The sequence below is a fragment of the Schistocerca gregaria genome, chromosome 2, assembly GCF_023897955.1.
Source record: "Schistocerca gregaria isolate iqSchGreg1 chromosome 2, iqSchGreg1.2, whole genome shotgun sequence".
Lineage (NCBI taxonomy): Eukaryota > Metazoa > Arthropoda > Insecta > Orthoptera > Acrididae > Schistocerca > Schistocerca gregaria.
In genome coordinates, this window is record NC_064921.1 from 361,769,350 (window position 1) to 361,790,886 (window position 21,537).

Genomic DNA, 21,537 nt, shown 5'->3' on the forward strand with positions numbered 1-21,537 from the left:
CTGCTGTGGAGTAGAAACTTTGTGTTGCCACGCACTTGGCAAGCTTATGCTCACCTAGTACACGAGGCCACCATACTACACTCCTGGAAATTGAAATAAGAACACCGTGAATTCATTGTCCCAGGAAGGGGAAACTTTATTGACACATTCCTGGGGTCAGATACATCACATGATCACACTGACAGAACCACAGGCACATAGACACAGGCAACAGAGCATGCACAATGTCGGCACTAGTACAGTGTATATCCACCTTTCGCAGCAATGCAGGCTTCTATTCCCCCATGGAGACGATCGTAGAGATTCTGGATGTAGTCCTGTGGAACGGCTTGCCATGCCATTTCCACCTGGCGCCTCAGTTGGACCAGCGTTCGTGCTGGACGTGCAGACCGCGTGAGACGACGCTTCATCCAGTCCCAAACATGCTCAATGGGGGACAGATCCGGAGATCTTGCTGGCCAGGGTAGTTGACTTACACCTTCTAGAGCACGTTGGGTGGCACGGGATACATGCGGACGTGCATTGTCCTGTTGGATCAGCAAGTTCCCTTGCCGGTCTAGGAATGGTAGAACGATGGGTTCGATGACGGTTTGGATGTACCGTGCACTATTCAGTGTCCCCTCGACGATCACCAGAGGTGTACGGCCAGTGTAGGAGATCGCTCCCCACACCATGATGCCGGGTGTTGGCCCTGTGTGCCTCGGCCGTATGGAGTCCTGATTGTGGCGCTCACCTGCACGGCGTCAAACACGCATACGACCATCATTGGCACCAAGGCAGAAGCGACTCTCATCGCTGAAGACGGCACGTCTCCATTCGTCCCTCCATTCACGCCTGTCGCGACACCACTGGAGGCGGGCTGCACGATGTTGGGGCGTGCCTACCGGTGTGCGAGACCGTAGCCCAGCTTCATGGAGACGGTTGCGAATGGTCCTCGCCGATACCCCAGGAGCAACTGTGTCCCTAATTTGCTGGGAAGTGGCGGCGCGGTCCCCTACGGCAGTGCGTAGGATCCTACGGTCTTGGCGTGCATCCGTGCGTCGCTGCGGTCCGGTCCCAGGTCGACGGGCACGTGCACCTTCCGCCGACCACTGGCGACAACATCGATGTACTGTGGAGACCTCACGCCCCACGTGTTGAGCAATTCGGCGGTACGTCCACCCGGCCTCCCGCATGCCCACTATACGCCCTCGCTCAAAGTCCGTCAACTGCACATACGGTTCACGTCCACGCTGTCGCGGCATGCTACCAGTGTTAAAGACTGCGATGGAGCTCCGTATGCCACGGCAAACTGGCTGACACTGACGGCGGCGGTGCACAAATGCTGCGTAGCTAGCGCCATTCGACGGCCAACACCGCGGTTCCTGGTGTGTCCGCTGTGCCGTGCGTGTGATCATTGCTTGTACAGCCCTCTCGCAGTGTCCGGAGCAAGTATGGTGGGTCTGACACACCGGTGTCAATGTGTTCTTTTTTCCATTTCCAGGAGTATAGATACAGGGTGACAATTATTGAACTACACGAAAAAAAAACGTAAATTAGATACAAACTACCGGGTGCACACTCTTTGTTTAACATGTAAACGTCACTGCAAATATCTGGGTTTAGGTTATGACATTTTCGATATGCCTGCCATCATTGGTGATGATGTGGCGCAGTGACCCCCTGAAGTGTCGGTGCATCGGTGCTGTCGATGACCTCCCGAATAGCTGTTTTCGCCTCAGCAATGGTTTTGGGGTTATTACTGTACATCTTGTCTTTAAGTAGCTCCACACAACGAGTCGCATGTGTTCATATCCGGTGAATATGGCCGCCAGTCGAGGCCCATGCCAGAGGCCTTTGGGTACTCCAGAGTCAGAATGCAGTCCCCTAAGTCCTCCAGCAGGACAGCACTCTCCTGCTTCCATGGGGTCTAGTTCCATCTTGCGTGAACCACATCTTGTCGAAACCAGGGTCACTTTGAATAATGGGGAGGAAATCATCTTCCAAAACCTTCACGTACCGTTCGGTAGTCACCATGCCATCAAGGAATATCGCACCGATTATTCCATCACTGGACATTGCACACCACACAGTCACCCGTCGAGGGTGTAGAGACTTTTCAATCACGAAATGCGGATTCTCAGTCCCCAAAAAGCGCCAAGTTTGCTTATTGGAGAACCCATCCAAATGAAAGTGGGCTTCGTCGCTAAACCATGCACATGGGCATACTAATTCCCATCATGTCCCGTGGCCAACAGTGCAGTTTCAACGTCCTAGCGCAAACCATTCAGAAGTTAGGACGATTTTATTCCATATAGTTCATTAATTCTCACCATGTAGTAGCGGGATCCTTATTTCCAGCTTTGCGATCCACCGGAAGGAACCAAAGCAGATTTACTTAGTCCTAGATTGCTAAACCCTCCTAAAATTTTCTTTTGCTGTATAGTAAGAATCAGGACATTTTACACTTTGCTTGGCATGCAACATACTATTGGAGATCTATAATGAGATGATAAAGGCCTCGGGATAGCGGTATGCCCGTATACACGTACACAGAAGGCGGTAGTATCGCATACACTGGGTGTAAAAGAGTGGTGCATTGGTGGACCTGTTATTTGAACTCAGGTGATTCATGGGAAAAGGCTTCTGACGTGATTGCGGCCGCATGACGGGAATTAACAAACTCTGAACGCGAGATGACAGCTGGAAATGGACGCATGAGACATTCCATTGCGGAAATCGTTGGGGAATTCAAAGTTCCGAGATGCACAGTGTCAAGAACGTGCCGAGAATACCAAATTTCAGGCATTACCTCCTACCACGGACGACGCAATGCCCAGTGGCCTTTACTTAACGACCGACAGCAGAGGCGTTTGCAGAGAGTAGTCAGTGCTAGCTGCGTGAAATAACCGCATAAATTGATGTGGGACGTGCGACGAACGTATCTGTTAGGACAGTGCGGGGAAATATGGCGTTAATGGGCTATGGCAGCAGCCAACAGACGAGGGTTCCTTTGATAACAGCAGGACATCGCCTGCAGCGCCTCTGCAGGGCTCGTGACCATCTCGTTTGGACCCTAGACGACTAGAAAACCGTGGCCTGATCACATGAGTCGCAGTTTCAGTTGGTAAGAACGGATGCTAGGATTCGAGTGTGGGAGACCCCACGAACCATGGACGGAAGTTATCAACAAGGCACTGCGCTAGCTGGTGGTGGTCCCATAATGATGTGAGATGTGTTTAGAAGGAATCGACAGGGAATTCTGGTACAACTGACCCCTTCATTGACTGGAAATTGTTATGTTCTGATTCTGTTAGACTACTTACAGTCAATCATGGATTTCGTGTTCCCAAACAACGATGGAATTTTTTGGATGACAACTCACCATGTCACCAGGCCACATTTGTTTGGAATTGTGTTTGAAGAACATTCTGGACAGTTTGAGTGATGGCCACTTAGATCGCACGACATTAATCTCATCGGACATTTATGGGACATAATCGAGAGATCAATTTGTGCACACTTCCGCAGTTATGGACGGCTGTGGAGGCAGCTTGGCTCAGTATTTCTGCAGGGGACTTCCAACGACTTACTGAGTCCGTGTGACGTCGAGCTGCTGCACTACGTCAGTATTAGAAGGTATCCCATGGCATTTGACACCTTAGTCTAATAATAGTATGTAGTTAACTAATGCACAACCTATAGATTATGACTTCATTTGAATAAAATGTGGACTAGCAGAAATTAGGATGGTTTAGTATGTTTGCTGGTATATATCTGTAGTCCTGGTATAAGGTCAAATTCCAACGCCAGCGTACCGCGCCGCTAGAGAACGGAAGCGAAATTTCTTGTGCGTTATCGGTGAGCTGCGCCCTTTTGTTGTGGCTCGTCCAGCGGTATGCCACGGTCCTCTGAGGTTGGAATTTCAGTGCGTTCCAGGACTGCAGACGTGTACTAGCAAACAAACGATAAATTAATTACGTAACTTGGTTTTTTCGAGGTGAAAAGTTAGTGATGACACTTCGTAAAGTTGTATTTTTCCCTGTCGATTCCTTGTACTTATAAGGAATTTTAGGTTCAAATAAATCGTAATTTTTAGCTTTCACCGCTCCATTATTTTCTATGTCTCACTTGCTTTTAACTGAGAGCGAAAAACTGGCTGTTGCGCGTGAGAAAACTGTAATTTTGTCCCGAACTTACCTGGTATAGATTCTAGACTGAATGTCTTCCTCCTAAATGGATCATCCAAGCAAGTCTTGTGGGCTAACTCGTGGACTCAACGGGTCACATATTACTAGCTGAATTTAATTCTCTCACATAAAATGAATTACATTGATATGGATGAAACAGATGAAACTGAATGAATACTAGAAGAAGTGGCATCAATGAAATCTGTTCAAAAATACTGAACCTAAAATAAAATGAATACTTCGTGACAAATGGAAATTCAGGTAACATATATCCCGAGGAAGAATAGACCACGGTTTTTCACCCTATGGTGCTATTCCCACGTACCTCACGGGAGAACTTCTGGCTGCAGTGTTCGGAAGTAATAGGGGGAACACGAGTCGCAGCGAAAATTTGAATAAGGTCTGAAGGCGAGCTTATATATCCTAATGGTTAAGTATGATATCCTTGTTTGCATCCGGATCGACATAATTTTCCTTTGTGACGATGTATTCGTTCCACACTTCTTTCTTTCGCTTCTCAACTCCACAGCTGCTGAGGAGGTCAGCGTGGAGTGTGTAAGTCGTGTACTGTGCCCGGTCTGTCCGTCTCCATAGCTGAACTATCAGCGTGTCTTCCTTCCGCTCGTAGTACTCGAGTTCGTTTCCCATTACTGCAAAGCAAATTTCGTTGTTGAAGAACGTGACTAGATGAACTCATCCTCGTGAGGACAATTACTTAACTTCCCGGGTTCGATACCCGGCGGGGTCAGGGATTTTCTCTGCCTCGTGATGACTGGGTGTTGTGTGCTGTCCTTAGGTTAGTTAGGTTTAAGTAGTTCTAAGTTCTAGGGGACTGATGATCATAGATGTTAAGTCCCATAGTGCTCAGAGCCATTTGAACCATTTTTGAATTACTTACCTTGTTGAGTTTCGCTATTAATAAGCTTCGCAGATGAGATTTGTGCACGTTACATGATACGGAAGCTTGCGATATAATATCATGAATGGAAACTTCAATTAGCACGAAACAATAAAGTTTTTGCAGTAGGTAGAAAAAGTGGAAAATATCTTACAATAAAAAGATGTGACACATTCAAATATCTAGCAGCATCACTATGATTCTATTAGTAAAAACTGCAATTAACAACGAAACCTATTACTGAGAACAACGATGCGAGTTCTTAAAAATATTTCCTTAGAAACAGCAGTACATCAAGAAGACCTACGATATCTTCTGCAAGTCAACTGCAACAAACTGAGAGCGAAGTAAGAGAGAAACTGAAGTTTCGTGAGCGTGAAAATGAACCACTGGTGAAGAAGTTCTAATGTTTCTAGGATTGGTTGTGCAATAAGTCTTACAGGAAGAAATTAACGCAGTCAGAATCACAGCAATTAAACATTAAACACAACGCAACTATCGTGACTCTGCCATTTATGAAGGGTAGGGAAAGCAAATATGGAAACTGACTCTCCAAGAAAACAGGATTCTGTCTGTGAAGTTGTGTGATACCTGTCGTCCTTTCTTCTCAACCACTTACCGCGACCCCGACAGGTTTACCAGCTTTCGTTTTTCCCATGCACTATTCGGGACTGCAACCAGGACAAGGGGAGCAGGCGCCCTAGTGACAATGATGTACGAAGAACGCATGAATTCAATTCGTGTTGCTGTTTTTTCTTCTGCACGCGAGCAAGAAATCAAATACAACACATCCCAGGCCAAAACCACAAACGTGTTTGCGCTTCAGATGTACTGTATACGAAAAATACCTGCCAGGGTAGCCGAGAGCACTAATGCGTTGCTTCTGGACTCGGGTAGGCGCGCCGGCGCCGGATAGAATCCGCCTGGCGGATTGACGACGAGGGCCGGTAAGCTGTCCAGTCTGGTTGTGGTTTTTAGATGGTTTTCCACATCTCAATTGGTGAATACTGGGATGGTCCCCAGGTTGCGCCTCAGTTATATGACTTGCAGTCATTTGAAAACGTTCGCACTATTTCATGGCTTACTCTAGTTGCAGGCAGCTGGCAGCTGGGGTACATTACTCACGTCCTGGGGGGGGGGGGGGGGGGGGCTTGGGGTAGCGTAAGGAAGGGCATCTGGCCACCCTCTGCAACCAACTCTGCCAAATCCGCAATAACACGGCCGACACCGCGCTGGAGCGGGAAAAAGGCCGAAAGAAAGAGAAAAATGTACTGTATACAAAACTGATAATAGTGCAATTACAAAATACTCTGATGAGCCAAAACATTATGACCACTGTCCACCGTGAGGCTGTATGCTGCCCAGTGGCGCTGAGGGCACGCGACGCGGTAGGAGAAGTATATGAGCGGAGCCGAGACGAATGGAGAATCATTCTCATGGTGATAAGTGCCACAAGTGCGGAAATCCGCCGACTTGAGTTACCTTTACGCACGCCAGATTGTTGTGGCCCAGTGCCAGCGAGCGAGGACCTCGGAAGCGGCGGAGCTGGTCGGATGTTTGCGTGCTACTGTCGTGGGCATCTACTGACTGTGGTTGAAAAATGCTGAAGCCATGAGTAGGGGACAAGAAGTAGATCTTCCATGCCTCATCACAGAACATTGGGATCAGAGGATTGCCCGCTCTCTGCGGTCTGTGGCAGGTCTGACGACAGAGCTGGCGCAGGCACAAGTGTTTTGGAACACACTGTTCAGCGCACCGTGCTGAATATTGTGTTCGCAGCAGAGGACCCGTATGTCCCCACGCTGACCCAACAACATACTCAGTTATGATTACAATGGGCACGGGAGCATCGAAATTGGAATCTGGATCAACGGAATCGCATCGCCTTATCGGATGAATCCAATTTATTTTTAAACTAGGTCAATGGTTGTGTTCAGATACGCCGTCATCCAGGCGACCTGATGCTTGAAATATGCAGCGTACCACCGACGCAGGCCTGTGGGAGCAGTATTATGTTGTGGGAGACATTCACCTGGGCTTCGTGGGACCTGCGGTATTAATCGAAGGCACCATGACAGCCGTGGACTATGTGAACATTATTAGGGACCACCTGTAACGCCTTACGAATGTCGTACACAAAGCTGTGGCAATTTCCAGTAGGATAACTGTACGTGTCATAAGGTCAGAATCGTGTTGCAGTGGATTGAGGAATATGATAGTGAGCTTACGTTGATGTCTTGGCCATCAAATTCAGCTTATCTGAATCCGATGAAACCCAACTGGGACGCTATCAGGCGCCAGCTCCGCGCCCACAAACCAACCACCCGTAAATTACGGGAAGTCTGTGACCTTTGAGTAGGTATCTGGTGCCACAAACCTCTGGAAACCTGTCAAGCATTGGTTGAATCGATTTCACACAGAATTATTGCCGAATTGCTTTCCAAAGGTGGACCAACACGCTTTTAAGTAAGAGGTCATATGGTTTTGGCTCATCGATGTAAATGGGGGAAGTAAACTGGAGCCGCTACGATCAAATTCTTTGGTGCTGTCTTTGTGAAACTGTTAAACTGGGATCATTTATCTTGTGTAATTATACATACCTGACGTGTGAAATATCTGCAAGAAAACGGGAAAACATTATAAAAAGGCACCACTCCATAACTAAGCCCAGGGCACCACGCACTGCGCACCAGTCCTTGCGTCGTCCTGTGCCTGCGATGTCTCTGGGAGTCAGTATGATGGGCTTGCGATTAGAATCTTGCTATGGTGATCGGGCCGTTAGTGTCTCCTTTCCCTTATGGGTGGTTTCTGAACACTGTGTTATTCCGTACATACACTTCATGAAACAAAAAGTTATCTGCGCTAGGATCTGGACAGAACCAAATTTACATATTGCCAAACGTGTAGAAACCACCTGTGTCTGTAAACGCTTGAAGATGAGTGTGCGTGTGCAACGTGTCGCGGCTGATGTAAAATACGCAGAAGAAAGTGGTCTGACTAAGGTACTGTTAGTCACGTGATGTGCTTCGTGTTTCTACCAGTGCAACATTACACTCATTAAATTACGATATTTGGATCCGCTGCAGTCCCACGTCATTTTTAGCTGCAGCCTTAATTGTGGTGTTTTTGATATAAGAAGAGTCTAGATTTAAAACCATTTGTATTGATACAAAAGAGTCTCTACGCACAATCATTTTAGATGTTGTGAGTGTAGGCTTTCCGGGTGTATAGTGCTGATGAAATCTTCTTGGGCTTCCATCCGGATAGTTGCGTCGAGAATCCGCGAAGTTTCGATGAGTGTCTTCTGGTGAAGATGGTGAGAGTGACACTCATCGAAACGTCGCGGTTTTTGGACACAGCTACCCGGACGGAAGCCCGAGAAGATTTCATAAGCATTTTAGATGTTACTACAGTAGATTTGCCACGCGCCACTTCATGTCGACGTCAAGTTACTGGTCCCGGCGGAGGTTCGAGTCCTCCCTCGGGCATGGGTGTGTGTGCTTGTCCTTAGGATAATTTAGGTTAACTAGTGTGTAACCTTAGGGACTGATGACCTTAACAGTTATGTCCTATAAGATTTCACATACATTTTTTGGACGTCAAATTATGTGATGTGGTTATTTTCAACGTATTCTGCTTCATCAGTCTTAGAGAGAATTCACAGTACTACGGAAATCATTATCTTCTTTAGACGAAGTATCGATTTCGAAATGTAGTTACTCCCATCAACATTCATCAATTACTGCGCGTTGAATATGCTTGTCGCCCTGCCCTTGAACTACCCGAGCCTGGTCTATATACTTAAAGCCCGCGTCGTTGACGGGATGTTAAATCTTAATCTTGAACGGAGCGAAGTGACGAAGCGATTAAGACACCGAACTGCTGTTATTAACCAACATTTTAGAATATTGATCCTTGAGAAACGTAGTGTCAAAGTGATACTCCGCCCTCTTATGAACACTGCTGCTCTGCTCGTTTCTGTGAAGGAGGTTTTGTTGCTTCGAAAGGCAGGCGTGTGCCGGATTCGTCGTGGGAGTTGTGGCGGTTCATATGGTGACCAAACCACTTGAACTTTGCGAGAGAAGTGCAACGAACCCCAGCAGTGGCGAAGCATTGCATCGGTGCGTTCCACTCTGTCGACTACTAGGAGCTTATTTGGATCTCTGTGTTTAAGGAAGCCGTAGATATATAATTAGCATTTAATGAATCACGTTATCGTTTTTAATTTGGACAAGGCATGATATCCGAGCCAGCTAAAATTAAGTCTCCGAGTAGCTGTCGCAGTGTTGTGGTCACCGATGATACACAGAGTAAGCACTCGAGCATTTGAGCCCTTTGCCGCGTTGGATTAGCCGAGCGGTCTTAGGGGCTGCAGTCATGGACTGTGCGGCTGGTCCCGGCGGAGGTTCAAGTCCTCCCTGGGGCATGGGTGTGTGTGTTTGTCCTTAGGATAATTTAGGTTACGCAGTGTGTAATCTTAGGCACTGATGACCTTAGCAGTTAAGTCCCATAAGATTTCACACACATTTGAACATTTTTTGAGCACTTTCTCCACCTGCCACAGGAGGCCTCTTTCCCGCCAACCGGCGTCTGTGGTGCCGGCCCGCATGCGCGGTGGTGCATATAAGACCTCTCTTGGCACTGTGTCCTATGAAGATACCTCTCTGAAATTACCAAAGTTCCATTATCCCGCAAACTGTACAAAGAGATTGCAATGAAATTCATTAAGAGCGGCAGTCAGATAATAGACTAAGATTCATCACAGCTACAGAACGAAGTTATGTGATATACTAAGGAGCAGATAACTGCAATGAAAGTGAATGAATAAAATTAGCTCCAAACACCTTAGACAAATCTAAAGTGAAGACAACGCACACTGTATTTATAGATATCTGGGGTAAAAATCGAAAGGGTTGGTGATCTCTGACGTCCCACCAGCAAAAGGTATTGTCTCTTGGTTCACTCTGAAGATAGCCATAAGGCACACCGCCGAAATATTAATGGAAGAGACGTAATTTGCACGGCTGTTCTGAATTTAATGAATTATTCATTACACCGTAAAAAAAAACTGAATATCCACAGCACTGATGCTGTTTCATGAATTTTTTCAGATGGGTGTAACGAAGTTCATGCTTGTGATAGTGGTAGCACAACAGTGTTAAGAACAGTAGCATCCGCGTTGAGAATAAACGAGCGGTTCTAGGTGCTACAGTCTGGAACCGTGCGACCGCTACGATCGCAGGTTCGAATCCTGCCTCGGGCATGGATGTGTGCGATGTCCTTGGGTTAGTTAGGTTTAAGTAGTTCTAAGTTCTAGGGGACTGATGACCTCAGAAGTTAAGTCCCATAGTGCTCAGAGCCATTTGAACCAATAAACATAAGTTGTCACGTATTCTGCAACAGTTCTTGCAACACTTGAACTATCCCGTAACTTACGGACACACACACACACACACACACACACACACACACACACACACACACACACACACACACATACTGCGGCTCTCCACTGTATGTTTTATCCGTGTAATTTTAATTTTGAGTGCGAATTTTTTTCTTTTTCAATCGATTAACTTACTTAGATAACATCAGCAGACATGATATCTAATTGCTCCTTCCATTCTTTTTCTTTTCTGTTTATAGTGTACTTTGATTACTGGATGAAATCTTTCAGAATGGTACTTATTTTCTAATTAAATTTAAGTTCAAAAATATAAAAAATTAAAGATTTTTATAATGTTTCTTTATTTAAAACAGTATCTTATATACATAAAACAGTGCAATTAACAAATTAATCAATAAGCGTATTCAACGAATTTACTGATGTAGATCATATTCTTCACAATGATGAAAAATTTCAGTAAACAACAAAAGAAACAACTATTTCAACAAATCTCTGCGAGCTTCACCTTCCACATGTCGCCTACAAAATTAGGAATTTTTTAAAGCATGCTTCCTAATGATGAATAAAGAAAAAGCATTTGACAGATTTATACCTGAAGAACGTCTCTGTCGTGATAATTATTTCTTATAGTTGTTATCAAAGTACATCTCAGAAAGAATGAGACATTGTGGAGGGTGAACACTGAATGTAAATATACGTACGACATTTGTTACATTTTCGATATGACATAATTGCACGTACATCCCATGTAGCAATATTTACACGAAAAATTAAAACATTTTTCGAAGATATTAACCAGATAGTTTTAAATATTTACATTAAGTATTTGCTCAAGGTCTGTACATGTGCCTAAGGTTCTACGACTCCATAATAGATCATTTGTTCTCTCACCTATTGTTTGGTAATTTTCGACGACGAGGCACTGGTATCAAAGCTCACATTTGATTAAATCTTTATTTATAAAGGGAAACGAACAAAATTATCTCCTTATATATCATTTTACGAGTCTCAGAATCACTAAATGTTTAGAAGCATTAAAACTTGAACCATTTTCATATCATACAGCACATTACACATTTTAAGTATAAAATCTCACTCACGGACGATAATTTACCGTAGGAAGAACTCCCAGAACTGTACACAGCCTTGCGCATAAATAAAATGCAGACCCTAAGCTTTTTATTTAGCTGTCATATAGATCGACAAATAACTTTCACTCTGAAAATAACCATGGATGGAAGCGTTGCCTGTTTCTTTGTTTAAAGAAGAGTGCAGTCTTTTTATTAAAGAAAAATATTACAATTTAGTGTACCCTGGGGTTCGATACGTTGCATAGCAGGAAAAGAAAAAAACGTAAGCCATGTACGAGTATTGGTTCCATGCGTAAGGAGTCTGCTCTGTAGGCCGAACAGTCATTCTCCGTGCCCGCTCGCACGCCATGGTCTCATTCACACTGTTCTTCACTCGAAAATAATCCTAGTTATTCGAAATATATAATTTTTTGTATTATTTTGGTACACACTTTCATTCTAGCACCCTTTGTTCAGAAAGATACATACATCACAATAACACACAGTTTGTGGCATGTCTTTTTGTAGCAGCTTTCGACAACTTTTCTGTTGATGTGCTGATAGTAGTTTGAATTCGCGTTGTAATTTTCGTTTTATCTACTCTCTTTATTACTTTCCCGAGATTACGTTCTGATTTGTCTTCTTACGTAAAATATATAACACTATCGGACTGTAAGCTTGAAGTACACCGTGCGAGTACTCTTAAATGGTAATGTCCATGTTGGATTATGTGTTTTTCTGCAAAAGGGGTGTTTTCAGTAAGGTAAACTTTTGCCAGGCACGGGCAGTGGCGTCAGATATGAACCGTAACGAAAGTTTACGTTTTCTACATTTATATCTAGGTCATTTAGTTATAAAAATATTTAAAGAGTGATATCAGATAGTGAAATCCGTAAAGTTAGAAGTTGTTTGCTGTAAATATGTCTAGGCCTGTACGGCGCTTAGAAGAACACTAAATGTTTAGCTTATAAAATTCCGCCTTGCAACAGCGTTTAAATTGGTACACAAACTAGAGAAGCTGTGTCGTACTTGATCTTCGCAAATCTTTTAGATAAATATGAGGTTTTGGTTACTGGCGTCTCTTCAAAAAGAGAAAGACTGGCGTTTATGGAAGTGTCTGGTAATAGTTATACTGTTGTAACGAACTGGCGTCTCAGAGGCCGTTATGTATCGGGCATATTTCTTGAATGTGGTCTCAACTGCGGCATTGTGTTCTCCGCAAGTTGGCAACACTGAATAACAGTAGTTAGTGCAACTTGGCGGGGCAGTGTTTCGTTCTGTGTCGAGCCCGTTACAGTGCAAAGTGTCGGGAAATCTTTACATGCGTACGAAACTGTGAGCGTACCAACCTTCCCAGCAGTGTGACTGGCCCAAACGGCAGGCGTTTTATAAAGGCGGCCGACGAGGCGTCTGAGCGGCTGTTGATCAGGACCATTAGTTGGCCATTAGCAGAGCAAGTGCGCCGTGACAGCGGACTGCCTGGCCCCGTGATTAATGCAGGCGCTCCGTGACGCCAGCCGGCCGGCTGGGACCGCCCCGTGCGTCACCCCAGCCGCGAGGCTACTAGCGCCTCACCGTCGCCGCTGCCTTTTCTTCTTCAGCGAGAGTGCTGTCACAGCTGCTTCTATACAGGGTGGAGGAAAATTGTGCAACGAAATTTTAACCCTGGACAGCCGATGCCAGTAGGAACGAAAATTATGAATGTTGTGTAGGTCGACAACGCGCCATTTTTAAACTACGGAAACTTGGTACAACGCGCTCCTATTGGCCGTGGGATTGCCTTGTTGCCGTTCGTCGGTTGTCGGAGCGCGTGGCGCCAAGTTTCCGTAGTGCGTTGTGCGTTGTCGACCTACACATCAGTAATTTTGGTCCCTACTGGCATCAGCTGTCCAGGGTTTAAGGGGGATAGGACGTCAAACGGTCCGACTTGGAGCAGGAGAGGCACCACAGGACATTTTAATTTCCACTGTCTATACTTTTACAAGTAAATTCATAAAACTTAGTCAGCAATACCAGGAAGGGTTCAGGATTCACACTCATAGCAGCGGAAGTTCAAAAACATAACAAAATAATTTTTTTTTGCTTGTGAAATTTCATCATTTTTTCACTTACTATTGGCTGCATTTGTTGCTATAGGTACACCTTTCTTCATAAGTAAGAGAGACTGTTCGATGAATTTTGTACAGCATACAAACCATACTTACAGTTGTCTGAAACTCTAGAATCTATTTAATCTATGAAAAAATGAATTAGCTGTTACGTTTTAAACTTTATGTTTAGAAAAAAATGAAATTTGGTAGTTAATTATCACAGCTTTTACCACAGTTTTTAATAGATTTGGAAAATTCTAGAGTTTTACACCTGTAAGTGTGGTTTGTATGCTGAGCAAAATTCATCAAAGAATCTCTCTTACTTGTGAAGAAAAATGTACCTATAGCAATAAATTCAGTCAACAGTAAGTGAAAAAAATGGTGAAATTTCATATCTAAAAAAAAATTATTTTGTTATATTTTTGCACTTCTACTGCTATGAGTGTGAATCCTGAATCCTTCCTGGTGATGCTGACAAATTTTTATGAATTTATTTGTAAAAGTGTAGACAGTAGAAAATAAAATGTCCTGTGGTGCCTCTCCTGTTCCAAGTTGGCCCCGTTTGACGTCCTACCCCCCTCAAACATCTGCTGGACGGACCCTTGAAGTTTCTCAACGGCCGCAACGAGTTTGTTCAGACGATTCTCGGGTGTATCTGCAGTGTGAACAAAGGTGTCAGCTGAAGTCTTACTGCTTAGTTCGCTGTCGTAGGCACCACCGCGCACTTTCGCCACAGCGAGAGTATTGTATAATCACTGTACTTATCTAATTGTCCTAAACAGATAGTTTTAGGCGAAAGAATGGAACGTCGATACTGTGGAATAATACAGAGCATAGTTCACGTGTTGTTTACACTGTTGTTTTGTTTCCATTGTTCTGTAACCTGTGTCAGTGAATTCGTGTTTAGCGTGATGTTTATGAAGCGTCAGACGAAAAAGACAACAGAAAATATGTGGAAAATGAGAACATATGGGAAATCTCGTCGAGAGATGCAGAGAATTTTAGAGATAACGACTAAGTAAACGTAGAACATTTTTTGACTTTTTTAAGACGACAATATCCACGACAGAGTAATCAAAAATATTTTAGTATTCTTATAAAAATAAATCAACATTAATTTGAATCACTAAATAAAAAATAGACCTGAAAGACAAACAAAAATCACATATAACTAAGGTATTGTAAAAATAACTTCAAAATTCATAAGGAGACATTATACAGAAAAGAACTAAGAATAATGTTGGACTATAAATAGAAGGAAGGAAAAAACATGGAGGATATTGAGAAAGCACTATACATTACGGGGAGAAGAGAAACTGAACTAGGTATGTAGTTGTTCTTATGCGTAAGGCATCTTCGAGTATGCGTAGCATGCGTGGGGCATCTTGTTTATGCTCAGGTGCGGTAGAATCAGCCTTTTTCCAATTTGATATGAGAAAGATCTCATCGCAGGAGCCCCGGCATCTTGTTTATGCTCAGGTGCGGTAGAATCAGTCTTTTTCCAATTTGATATGAGAAAGATCTCATCGCAGGAGCCCCACTTCGCGCCTGGGGTGTTCATCCATTGACAACGAATGTGGCCGCCAACACCTTGAAACAAAATGGAGAACAGTATTCACGTGGGCGTACCCAAAGTCAGCAGCGAACTTTTTTGTTCGAGTCAAATAGTAGTGAATTTTGTGTTAGAAATTTATGTAAATAGTATATTTTTTGCCATTTTTTATTTTGTTTTCCTTCGTGAAGGAATCAATATGATAGATTCTATCGTACGATAAACACGCAACAAGTCAGTTTTGCGCTGGGCGTTACCGTATATAGCGCAGGAGATGGGCAAGCTTCCTGACTTTCGTATGACATATCCGGGAAGGAACGTTTTCAAAACTATTTTGTTGTTTGTGAGATAATAATAAATAAAATTCTGTTTGGGCTCGAATCTGTAATTCTAAGCATTAAAACTGAAACTGAATTATGAGGCCAGGCATAGATAAGGTTAAATTCATTTTTTAAGAGGGAGGATAATATTTTGTAATGTATACAAGGAGAATATCGCTTTCGTTAACAACATACAAAAGCTTACTGTGCGTGCTCTCAAGGTAAGCTACTTGCACTTCTAGATTTTAGTGAATGATTTTCTAATCATTATTGTGTTTTGCACTTGCCATCAAAAGAAGAATAAGAGATTTCAGCATTTCTGTTAACAACTACGCTTTGTCGAGCTGCACTATTGAGTTCAACTTTCGAGAGACATCAGTTATAAGAAAAAGCCTGTTTTCAGATACAGTTGTTCTTGACTGCGCTGGTTGTTAGTTTGTAATTTTTTGAGCCTGATGTACGCTGCCAGTAAAGTAACTCGACGATCAGGCCTAGGAGCATAAAGTCATACTTCGCTGTCCCACCTGCTGTCAGCCTTCCGAACCTTTCAGCATAATAACAAATTGCACCCATCAACCAAACATAGGGGAAGACGTATACAGATGCAGTGGAAAACATCCCTGCACGACCCTGGTACCCCATGGAGCGTACTATAGAAAGTACCCCGTCCCTATGTGACAAGATAGAGATTGACTCAGCCTACAATGCCCGGAGAAAAAAGGAAAACCGTGCTTATCATTGAAGTAGCGCCTACATTGGCCTCACGGGTGCGAGTAAACCTCGTTGCAAGGAGAAAATATCTGGCTCGAGAGGATTGTTGGTATGTAGTGACTGTAAATCGCTGATGAACTCTTCTCGGGTGATCAGCCGTATCACATCGCTTGTGGATGATGGGTACGAAACTCATCGAAACGTTGCGACAAGACGACACCACCATTCGCCTGATCATCCGAGAAAAGTTAATCACCCGAATACTCCGAGAAAGTATGCGTCCGAATGTATAAATGATTGTTCCCTTTACGTAGCCGTTTGTTACGTTGCGCGTCGCGTACATAGTTGTAGGTTTTACACCTGGGGCGTCTGAATTCAAAGGGAACCGTGATGTGACATATCGAAAATTTCGAAGAATTTGCGATGAGATACAAGCATAATTAAGCTTTTAGTATGGTTCTTTCGAATGCACGGACGACTAAGCTGTGTGGAGTCTTGCCTGTGAATGTCAGAGACCTGGGTTCGAATACCTGTGTTGCACACAAGTTTACTCTGTCAGTACATGCAATAACATACCAGTAAAAGCGAGAAGAGGATGCAAGATTAGTGAAAACCATGAAGTTACTGCAGCTAAACCGATGATATCTCTTAGTCTAATTTACTGATATGATTGTTATGAGAAAAATAAATATTCCATTTCATCATTATACAACGATAAAGCCGTCATCAGATTGTGTCAGCGCAGTGCATAGAAGTACTTTTTCTCATTCTGCATTTGACAGGTAAATAGCGAGTGGAACAAGGTGGCTACAGCTCTTTGCTTCTCCCTTTCCTGTCTGAAGGGTGGCACACTGAATCGATACTGCAGCGAACACGAGACAGGAAGGACAAGTTCTTGCGCATGCTACCCCGTACATGGAACAGCCGTTAGTCACCGGAATCGATGTCACGGCGCGCTGTTGTGCCAGACATGAGCCAATCTGTGTCAGAGAAGAGATAGCTGCCTACTTATACCCGTCTTCTCCAACACGCACGACAAAGTATCTGGAGATTGACCTAAGCTGAACAAGTCGATTATTCCACGATCCGTTGACGTCCTTATTGTCTTTCAACGCAAATGAATCATTTATTACTACATGTGATCATTCTGTCAGTAAACGAAATTTAGTAAAATCGTGGAATAGTCGATAATGCACATTTTCATAAACGTACCTAACAGTTAAGATTCAGTGTAATTTTCGGAACACTGGGCTTACTTTTGGGGGAAAATGTGTTGCAGTAATGTTGCTGCAGACGGGTAGCACCGACGACATGCAACCCAAAGAGTAGCAGATTGTATTGCTCTATCGTAGCCGTGTTTACCTAAATAATGATAAGTGTGAGACGCGAAAACGCCAGACGTGTCGGGTGGATATAATTAAATTGCGGCTACTCACGGATACACAGTGTGGATCGTAATTACCGTATGGCAACGATACTTGGTAGATACGCTAATGAAATAATGCGGAATTGATTTACGCTAGAAAAAAAATTTGACCACCAGGTGAAAATCTGCCGCTGTACCGCATCTCGTCCACGTGCCCGGTGCTCATATGGAACAAAATGTGTAAGTGGAGGTCAGTAGTAAATTCAACACTATACCTCTCTCACTTGTTTGACCCTTATTACCAACGTCCCGTTACCAATCCATAACATGTTGAAATATTTCTTTATGTCCTTCTTGCATTCACAGTGCCAGAGCTGCAGCTGACGACCAAAATTGGAACTAAATGTTTTTCCAGCGTAAATCGGTTACTCATTAACGCTTTAGAATATCTACCAAGTTTCACTGCCGTATGGTAATTATAGCTCATATTGGACCTCTGTGAGTAGCTGCCCCATCCCGTATTTCGGCTCCTAAGTACCATTATCGCAGGGTTTATTGCACTGCATATACAGGACAAACTGATTTTGCAATTTGCTGCTAACATCCAGTACGATGACTAAATTTTGTGTTAAAAACAAATATTATTTAAAACAATGTGTAGACGACACTGCAATAGAAATACCAAAAGTGTAGTTCCATTTTTTACGCCAATACACAATTTATTGAGGTGTTTAAGACAGTATCGTTGCCAAGACCTTCATGTGTTTTGACCACGGACGCCGCTAAAATTCCGCAATATTTCGTCGAGTACTTGCTCGTCATCTTCAGGTGATGATGGCGGCGGGATACTGCTTTAGGGTGGTCTTTCGTAGGACGAAATATAGAGTGCACAAGTGACATAGATGTTAACAGCGGCTTATGGATAACAGCATTCTCTGGCGATTGCCGATGAAACTGGATCGTTGCTGCTAGAGCTGGCACATCTGAAGTGTCTTCACACCCACACATCTGATATTTCAATTACTGCAGGGACTTGGTATAGATTGTTTTCGTTTCGTTGAAAGCCTATGGCAAACGATCTATTGAGAGACCTAGGTAGCGCTGGCTGGATACCCTCCGTATAGGTCTGAATAAAGTGGACATCAATTCTGATCAAGTACAAGATCACATCAACTGGAGACAGAGAGTCAAAAGAGCAGTACATTGCAGGACAAAAGCTAAGGAGCAAGAAGAAGAAGATTGGAACTGATTTTGCAAATCCATGTTCCCGCCTAATGCTGCAGTGAATTCAAGTCATCTACAAAGGAGGCCGTTTCAACAAACATAAGAAGAACACTGCTTCGGCCATTGTATTCAGTGGCTCCAGTGTCGAAGTTTCTGGAGACTGCATAACTAACCACGAACTGACTCTAAAAACAGTTACTCAGGCCTTTTTCGCACCTCGTGTTTGGCCACAGCAATTAGCGCTCTTTCACAAAAGCCACCGTTATCGTGAGAAGGTAACGAGCGGGAGACGTGTCGAAATATTGTGAAGTTTCGGCTGGACCATCCCACACGGTGCCAAGAATCTACGAAATACTATATTATTGTTATAGTGAAAATTGATCTTCAAATGAAGTGAAAATGTGCAGTCGGTTTTGGTGAAGTTTTAAAGAAAAAGTGTTGGTTTTGTAAAACGAGACTGACCCCACACCTGCTGTGACCAGTGAGTGATTTAGCTCTACTTTTATACGATTTTTTTCTGTTTGTAAGTACTCAGTGGATAGTAGTGATAGTTATGCTACCAGTATTTCTCTGTTGCAGATCGGCTTTGCTACCGGAAAAAATAATTTCATCTGATACTGCCAATTACTACAGAAAAATATATGGATACACAGAAATTACGTTTTGTGTACTATAAACATTACCTGGATACGAAGTAAAAGTATTGGAGGTATCTGATGTTAACAGATTCCTGCTCTTCGTCGTTGCTCCTATCACCACCACCACCACCACCACCACCACCACCACCACTTACAATCACCACGACCACCTCCTCACTCCCTTTAGCCTGGATGTTAAACATTCCACTGTCTGAAACGTTCGAAAAGAAATTAATCATCGAATTCTAGCTGTGTTGCAGTATTTAAACTAATTAAGCAACTGAAACGTTCCATATTTTAAAAATAACAACCACGCATCACTAAATTTCAAACTTCAGTATAGAATCATAAGCTGTTCTTGTTACCGCAATATATGTCTGAGAAATGTAAAATTCTTTCTAAGTTACTCAGTTTTTCCCATGGTCAACGGGCGAGGAAAAAGATGAACGATGGAGTGGTCCATGCCATATTTTTTTGCTGTTCTATTGTACTTACTCATTGAGTCTTTTTTACTGTTTTCGGTATTGTCTTTTGTTAATATTCAAGTACACTGATTAAATTCAGTGTCGGATATTTCAGAACAAAAGCTTTTCGTGTGTTGTAAAAATCGCATCGACTGTAGAGTCTTATACTCCCCAAAAAAAAAAAAAAAAACCTTCCTGATACAAAAATATATTTCCGAATTAAGATGATTGGAGAGAGAGAGAGAGAGAGAGAGAGAGAGAGAGAGAGAGAGAGAGAGAGAGAGAGAGAGAGAGGGGGGGGGGGGGAGTGGAGAGGAAGGGGCGGGAGCGTGTAAACAGCACGGAGACGTTGACTGCAGGTAGGACAGAATTGTGATTGCGTGTGCCGACCAGTGACAGGCGTTGGATGCTTTGTTACGGCACAGCTGACAGCGGTTTGGCGCTGCAGTGTATGGCCGCGCACCGCGCAGGCTGCCGATGGCAGACCGGACTACTACTATCTGGTCGCTGCAGCCCGAGGGTACGCGACACCTCGGTGCGCGTTGCAGTTAGTAGTCGGCCAGTAGCAACGCCACGGGCGCGAGGGGCACCCTCGGGTCTGTTCCTGTGAGCCGGTCTTGTGACGCTCTGTCAACGTGCCATCACCAGCATGGCATCTGTGTAAGCACAGATACTCCGTCGGCCACAAAGGCCGCATTAAAATGGAATAAAGTGAAAAGGACGATGTGCAGCACTTCAAAGAGGGCATAAAAACTAAAACGTGCAGTTTTAACAGGTCAGGTCACTGGCGAATAAGGTTCTTGTTAGAACCATAATAAAAAGGCTGTCAAGGAAATCAGATGATCGAATAAAAGAAAAGCCAGATAAACTGAACATTATATCCGTAGAGGAGTGGGAACAAAGCTACAAAGAACACTTAACATGCGCCAATCGTACATGAACCTCTAGGCATGTAACTTGACAGCAGTGTCCGTTCTTTCAGATAACTTGATGCTCTGAACATTAGTTGAACGACTCTTTATTTACTGTAAAACAGGGAGATACTCCAATTATGGGGCGTAAACAAGCTAGTAAAAAGCCAGAAATAATTCTGAAATACACTGAAAAATTAGTTTCCTTAAATGATGGTACCAAATATGATTCCATTTACTTAACAAAGAGCCAATTAGCATTAAAAAAGGACCTGATCGTTCTGAATTACCAACTCATTACTGAGTGAGTTTCACTTTTCACTAAGAGGAAGGGCGATTAGATCAGAATACTTTTTACATAATAATGTTAGATGGTCATTTGATGTCTATCATTTGCTGTAAAATTCTTCGTGTAAACTCGTATTTGGCGTGTTATTTACTAATGCTCTTTCCTCTTCTGTTATTTCATGAGCTTGTAGAGCTATTAAGTCACTATCGGGATTTACGTCTGTCTCGAAAAATTTAATCCCAACAATGCTTTATGTGCACCTTTTAGAAATTACTGCATTTGATATATACTAAGAGTAATAATATTAATGGACAGAAACACTCAGTAGCTTAAGGCCGCAACTGTGGCCATTAGGATGGCACTGACAGATTCTGCAGAGGCCACGAAGAACAATATGCGATTAATACTCGTAGTAGTTCTCAGCAAGC

The 21,537-nt window shown here is 43.5% G+C and overlaps 1 protein-coding gene across 1 annotated transcript in view; it reads left to right on the forward strand.

Annotated features, from left to right (window-relative positions):
• Nucleotides 1-21,537, forward strand: part of LOC126337076 (pseudouridine-5'-phosphate glycosidase-like) — a 1,418,644-nt gene that overhangs the window by 246,354 nt on the left and 1,150,753 nt on the right. The gene's annotated exons all lie outside the window — the stretch shown is intronic.